We start from the raw sequence: 7,500 nt of genomic DNA, 5'->3' as shown, positions 1-7,500 counted from the left end.
TGTCCAACGGCCTCACGGCCGATGGGCGTCGTACGGCTCCACACCGGAGCGGACAGGCAGTCGGGCGAAAGTCATTCAAAACCGGCGCCAGGCGCCAGGTGCCGCAGGCCAGCCGCTCCAGCGCTTCAGCGCTCGTACCACACAACATTGGCGTTAGTTTTGAGACGCACGCGTGGTTCCGCACGCGGCGCACGGCTACTGCGAGCCGTACAGGTAGCGTGTTGCGCGACACGACACGCACATCGAAAGACATGCAGTCTAGTCGGTAATGATCCTTCCGCAGGTTCACCTACGGAAACCTTGTTACGACTTTTACTTCCTCTAAATGATCAAGTTTGGTCATCTTTCCGGTAGCATCGGCAACGACAGAGTCAATGCCGCGTACCAGTCCGAAGACCTCACTAAATCATTCAATCGGTAGTAGCGACGGGCGGTGTGTACAAAGGGCAGGGACGTAATCAACGCGAGCTTATGACTCGCGCTTACTGGGAATTCCTCGTTCATGGGGAACAATTGCAAGCCCCAATCCCTAGCACGAAGGAGGTTCAGCGGGTTACCCCGACCTTTCGGCCTAGGAAGACACGCTGATTCCTTCAGTGTAGCGCGCGTGCGGCCCAGAACATCTAAGGGCATCACAGACCTGTTATTGCTCAATCTCGTGCGGCTAGAAGCCGCCTGTCCCTCTAAGAAGAAAAGTAATCGCTGACAGCACGAAGGATGTCACGCGACTAGTTAGCAGGCTAGAGTCTCGTTCGTTATCGGAATTAACCAGACAAATCGCTCCACCAACTAAGAACGGCCATGCACCACCACCCACCGAATCAAGAAAGAGCTATCAATCTGTCAATCCTTCCGGTGTCCGGGCCTGGTGAGGTTTCCCGTGTTGAGTCAAATTAAGCCGCAGGCTCCACTCCTGGTGGTGCCCTTCCGTCAATTCCTTTAAGTTTCAGCTTTGCAACCATACTTCCCCCGGAACCCAAAAGCTTTGGTTTCCCGGAGGCTGCCCGCCGAGTCATCGGAGGAACTGCGGCGGATCGCTGGCTGGCATCGTTTATGGTTAGAACTAGGGCGGTATCTGATCGCCTTCGAACCTCTAACTTTCGTTCTTGATTAATGAAAACATACTTGGCAAATGCTTTCGCTTCTGTTCGTCTTGCGACGATCCAAGAATTTCACCTCTAACGTCGCAATACGAATGCCCCCGCCTGTCCCTATTAATCATTACCTCGGGTTCCGAAAACCAACAAAATAGAACCGAGGTCCTATTCCATTATTCCATGCACACAGTATTCAGGCGGGCTTGCCTGCTTTAAGCACTCTAATTTGTTCAAAGTAAACGTGCCGGCCCACCGAGACACTCACTCAAGAGCACCCTGGTAGGATTGCAACGGGGTCCGCCTCGGGACGCACGAGCACGCACGAGGCGCGTCGCACGCCTTCAGCTCGCCCCACCGGCAGGACGTCCCACGATACATGCCAGTTAAACACCGACGGGCGGTGAACCAACAGCGTGGGACACAAATCCAACTACGAGCTTTTTAACCGCAACAACTTTAATATACGCTATTGGAGCTGGAATTACCGCGGCTGCTGGCACCAGACTTGCCCTCCAATAGATACTCGTTAAAGGATTTAAAGTGTACTCATTCCGATTACGGGGCCTCGGATGAGTCCCGTATCGTTATTTTTCGTCACTACCTCCCCGTGCCGGGAGTGGGTAATTTGCGCGCCTGCTGCCTTCCTTGGATGTGGTAGCCGTTTCTCAGGCTCCCTCTCCGGAATCGAACCCTGATTCCCCGTTACCCGTTACAACCATGGTAGGCGCAGAACCTACCATCGACAGTTGATAAGGCAGACATTTGAAAGATGCGTCGCCGGTACGAGGACCGTGCGATCAGCCCAAAGTTATTCAGAGTCACCAAGGCAAACGGACCGGACGAGCCGACCGATTGGTTTTGATCTAATAAAAGCGTCCCTTCCATCTCTGGTCGGGACTCTGTTTGCATGTATTAGCTCTAGAATTACCACAGTTATCCAAGTAACGTGGGTACGATCTAAGGAACCATAACTGATTTAATGAGCCATTCGCGGTTTCACCTTAATGCGGCTTGTACTGAGACATGCATGGCTTAATCTTTGAGACAAGCATATGACTACTGGCAGGATCAACCAGGGAGCTGCGTCAACTAGAGCTGAGCAGCCGGCCGCCCGGGAGTGTGTCCCGGGGGCCCGCGCGAACACGCAAGCGTCCGCTCAATTATTCTGCAAACAGGAGGAGGCTGAGCTCCCCTGCACAATACACCTCGAAACCCTCTCAGGTCCCGGCGGCGCGCAGCGCCGTCCTAAGTACTTGGTCGGGTTCGAGAGAGGCGCAATCGCCCGGAGTTTGGCGAGTAGACGCTTTAGGTGCGACCACCCGTGCTCCCAACTGAGCTTGCCGCTGCCGACAGAGGCCCGGGAGCGTGCTGTCGTGGCATTGCCGGCGGGAGACAACACGCGCCACCTACGGTGGCCGGCAGCTCCAACGCCAGCGCCACAGAAGGACAAAAGCCCCACTTGGGTGCCGAAGCGAACTCTCCCAGCACAGCGCACGCGCCAACACGTCCGCACAGCTGCGATACAAACCACCTGCGAGAACCGCAGAGGCGACCGAGCAGCAGACGGCGTCGCGGCGCCGAGCGCCGGGCGGCGGCGCATCCTCAGCGCACACAGTCCTCAATCGGACCAGCACACTGCAGATGTCCACCGCGCTTCGCACCGGGCCCGCGAGGACCTACTTTGGCCGCACGGCGCCGCGTGCAGGGTGCGCCGGCGCGCAGCTGCGCCGCCTGCCGCCTCCGTCGGCCGGCGCGCCTGCCACTGGCCGCCCCCACCAGCCGGCTGTAGCGCGTGCGCCCACGCACCGCGCGGCCAGCACGCCGGGAGGCCCCCCCTCACCGGCCGGGGACGGTCCCACCCAGCCACCGCCGCGTATCGCTTCACACCCACATGCCATTCACGTTCGTGGGCATGGTGGGTATCGCTGAAACAACCGGTTGGTAGCTCAACCGATCGTCGCCATCACTGATTCACCTCTAGCGAGAACAACCGCACCACAACCGTTTACCAGTTGTTCATTTGCGTAACGTCACCAGCAAACGTAGACGTCCATCGCCATTTGCAAATTCAACGATTGTTGCATGCCTGTGTCAGGTGTCACGACACACTATGTCTGCCCACATACACGCAACAACATGTGCACGCTTCGCGAACACGTGGAAGGTGGCCCCCGTACGTATGCGATGTCCATTGCGCGAACGACTGTCAACCGGCCTCTGTCGCATGTCGCAGATGTGGAACGCAGTGCACCATGCTATCACGGTGTGTGAGAAGAGACGACTACGTCTGACAACACGCGCCACTACATCAACAGACGGCTCATGCTGATCGCCATCCACGGCATACCATACTGCAATCCAGCTCTTATAGGGAGACGACACGTAGCTGAGTGCACAATATTTGGACCGTATGGTTCGCCGTTGTTGGCGCAGTCGTGGTACGGTCACACATGTACCACGATGTATCATTCAGTACATGAGGACCAATGTGCAGTACAGTGTGTGATTTGGACGTACAACATCAGCGGACAGTTGACACACGCCGTACCACAACGTAGGCTGTGCTTCGCCATGCAAATGCCAATGAACAACTGCGAAGGGCATTGAGCATGTACGTCCTGCTGCCATCCGCATTACAGTGTATAGCTGCAAGGTGTTTAACATGAAGCGATACTCTGGGGACCAGGCAGTGCGAGTAGCAAACTATATTGCGGGGGTTGCAGTTAGGCAACACCACACTAATTTAACGCGTCGTATGACAATTACAGAGCAGGTTAAGGCCCAACGTGTGTTGGGTTAAGGCCCAACGTGTGTTGGGTTAAGGCCCAACGTGTGTTGGGTTAAGGCCCAACGTGTGTTGGGTTAAGGCCCAACGTGTGTTGGGTTAAGGCCCAACGTGTGTTGGGTTAAGGCCCAACGTGTGTTGGGTTAAGGCCCAACGTGTGTTGGGTTAAGGCCCAACGTGTGTTGGGTTAAGGCCCAACGTGTGTTGGGTTAAGGCCCAACGTGTGTTGGGTTAAGGCCCAACGTGTGTTGGGTTAAGGCCCAACGTGTGTTGGGTTAAGGCCCAACGTGTGTTGGGTTAAGGCCCAACGTGTGTTGGGTTAAGGCCCAACGTGTGTTGGGTTAAGGCCCAACGTGTGTTGGGTTAAGGCCCAACGTGTGTTGGGTTAAGGCCCAACGTGTGTTGGGTTAAGGCCCAACGTGTGTTGGGTTAAGGCGCAACGTGTGTTGGGTTAAGGCGCAACGTGGGTTACGTTAAGGCGCAACGTGGGTTACGTTAAGGCGCAACGTGGGTTACGTTAAGGCGCAACGTGGGTTACGTTAAGGCGCAACGTGGGTTACGTTAAGGCGCAACGTGGGTTACGTTAAGGCGCAACGTGGGTTACGTTAAGGCCCAATATAGGTTAGGTTAAGGCCCAATATAGGTTAGGTTAAGGCCCAATATAGGTTAGGTTAAGGCCCAATATAGGTTAGGTTAAGGCCCAATATAGGTTAGGTTAAGGTACAATATAGGTTAGGTTAAGGTACAATATAGGTTAGGTTAAGGTACAATATAGGTTAGGTTAAGGTACAATATGGGTTAGGTTAAGGTACAATATGGGTTAGGTTAAGGCGCAATATGGGTTAGGTTAAGGCGCAATATGGGTTAGGTTAAGGCGCAATATGGGTTAGGTTAAGGCGCAATATGGGTTAGGTTAAGGCGCAATATGGGTTAGGTTAAGGCGCAATATGGGTTAGGTTAAGGCGCAATATGGGTTAGGTTAAGGCGCAATATGGGTTAGGTTAAGGCGCAATATGGGTTAGGTTAAGGTACAATATAGGTTAGGTTAAGGTACAATATAGGTTAGGTTAAGGTACAATATAGGTTAGGTTAAGGTACAATATGGGTTAGGTTAAGGTACAATATAGGTTAGGTTAAGGCACAATATGGGTTAGGTTAAGGCGCAATATGGGTTAGGTTAAGGCGCAATATGGGTTAGGTTAAGGCGCAATATGGGTTAGGTTAAGGCGCAACGTGGGTTACGTTAAGGCGCAACGTGGGTTACGTTAAGGCGCAACGTGGGTTACGTTAAGGCGCAACGTGGGTTACGTTAAGGCGCAACGTGGGTTACGTTAAGGCGCAACGTGGGTTACGTTAAGGCCCAATATAGGTTAGGTTAAGGCCCAATATAGGTTAGGTTAAGGCCCAATATAGGTTAGGTTAAGGCCCAATATAGGTTAGGTTAAGGCCCAATATAGGTTAGGTTAAGGTACAATATAGGTTAGGTTAAGGTACAATATAGGTTAGGTTAAGGTACAATATGGGTTAGGTTAAGGCGCAATATGGGTTAGGTTAAGGCGCAATATGGGTTAGGTTAAGGCGCAATATGGGTTAGGTTAAGGCGCAACGTGGGTTACGTTAAGGCGCAACGTGGGTTACGTTAAGGCGCAACGTGGGTTACGTTAAGGCGCAACGTGGGTTACGTTAAGGCGCAACGTGGGTTACGTTAAGGCGCAACGTGGGTTACGTTAAGGCCCAATATAGGTTAGGTTAAGGCCCAATATAGGTTAGGTTAAGGCCCAATATAGGTTAGGTTAAGGCCCAATATAGGTTAGGTTAAGGTACAATATGGGTTAGGTTAAGGTACAATATAGGTTAGGTTAAGGCGCAACGTGGGTTACGTTAAGGCCCAATATAGGTTAGGTTAAGGCCCAATATAGGTTAGGTTAAGGCCCAATATAGGTTAGGTTAAGGCCCAATATAGGTTAGGTTAAGGCCCAATATAGGTTAGGTTAAGGTACAATATAGGTTAGGTTAAGGTACAATATAGGTTAGGTTAAGGTACAATATGGGTTAGGTTAAGGTACAATATGGGTTAGGTTAAGGTACAATATAGGTTAGGTTAAGGCACAATATGGGTTAGGTTAAGGCGCAATATGGGTTAGGTTAAGGCGCAATATGGGTTAGGTTAAGGCGCAATATGGGTTAGGTTAAGGCGCAATATGGGTTAGGTTAAGGCACAATACGGGTTAGGTTAAGGCACAATACGGGTTAGGTTAAGGCACAATACGGGTTAGGTTAAGGCACACATTGTTGTAAGGAAAGGTGTTTTCGGGGGGGGGGGGGGCTGGTTTGTTGATTGTGATTATCGTAAGTAAATGACTGCGGCATCATCTGATTTGCCACGTCAGGGTGCACCTTTGGCTCATAACAGGCGGCGCTCTGATTCCATGCTTGTGGCAGACCTGTGTCTTTCATTCGTGCCATTGTTTGTGTGGTGTGACAGGAGGCAGTATTGTGATGTTGGGTGCACCCCTGTGTAGGACATGTGTGGGTGTTGGTGGCTTAGCTGAGCAATGGTGGTTGTCGGAAGGGTGGGATATTCTGTTTTCCGAGTGGACCTCCCGGTCTGGTTATGATAGTGTGGATTGTCTAATGTGGCAGAGAGGATGCACTGGGTGTTGTTCCATGCTGGTGCTTAGATATTGTCTGTGTGCCTGTTACAGGCAGAGAGTAGTGCGTGATAAGAGTGTCTGGCTGACGTGTGATTGTGAGCAGAGTCTTTCAGCATGTATACGGACAGTTGTATACATTATCTGTATTCTGATGGCTCTATCTATTACTAATCAGCGCCGTGTATACGTTTAATCCGGTTCCAGTCGAAACTATTGTATCTCTGTACATTAGTGACACGGCGAGCCCGCTATGTAGTTACTCGTCTCGGCAGCTTCCACCGGTGTATGGCAAATGATTATAAGGAATCAGTCTAGTCGTCAATACCGATAGTGTGACGTCACATGTCTGGGGTGGGGGACGCTGCGCCCTTCCGGTGGGTCATGGCCTAGGAAGACTCTTCCCACGCAGGGGGGCTTGGACTGTCATTGACTCTTCCGAGTAATATACTTGCCGTACGTTTTTGCGACTGCGAGTGCAACGCTCACCGGTACCGACATGGATGGAGCGCCTCCTAGCTGCCGCTGAGCATCTGCATTCGTACAGAGAGCAACGCGCTCGCGTCTGTAGCTCGTACGTGGTACAGCTCGCAGCTCATGTATAGGGACAGCGGGAATGTCGCATATTGGACATAACTCTTCATGAAACGCACGTTATAGGGGTGGATTGCACATTGCGAGTGCGAGCAAAGTCCGCCGTTCATCCGCTGGAGCTGCGAGTTGGGCGGTTGGGGTGGGGCACGAACAGGTGCAGGTGGAGTGATTGCCGGTCCACGACTTCGTGCGGCAGAGGCGCTGGCGTTGGGGTGCTGTTGTCGACAGAGGATGCAGGCTTTGTGGGTGGGGTCGAAAGAAGGGCACTGTGGGCCCATGGCTGTCTTAGTCGGCTTGGCGTCTCATAGATGACGGTATCGTCGTTGCAGGAGGTCATGTTGCGGGAGACCTACAGATGGCGGTATGTTTTGCG

The 7,500-nt window shown here is 52.5% G+C and overlaps 1 non-coding gene across 1 annotated transcript; it reads right to left on the bottom strand.

The window, feature by feature from the left end:
* Window positions 1-266: 266 nt before the first annotated feature.
* LOC124559434 lies at window positions 267-2,176 on the bottom strand. Its single transcript, XR_006968891.1, has one exon. It is a non-coding gene; the product is annotated as a small subunit ribosomal RNA (ribosomal RNA).
* Between the last annotated feature and the right edge of the window lie 5,324 nt (window positions 2,177-7,500).

Source organism: Schistocerca americana, unplaced genomic scaffold, assembly GCF_021461395.2.
Source record: "Schistocerca americana isolate TAMUIC-IGC-003095 unplaced genomic scaffold, iqSchAmer2.1 HiC_scaffold_1042, whole genome shotgun sequence".
NCBI classification, from domain to species: domain Eukaryota; kingdom Metazoa; phylum Arthropoda; class Insecta; order Orthoptera; family Acrididae; genus Schistocerca; species Schistocerca americana.
Note: the sequence above shows the minus strand (reverse complement) of the source record. Positions and strands in the feature narration are given on the sequence as shown.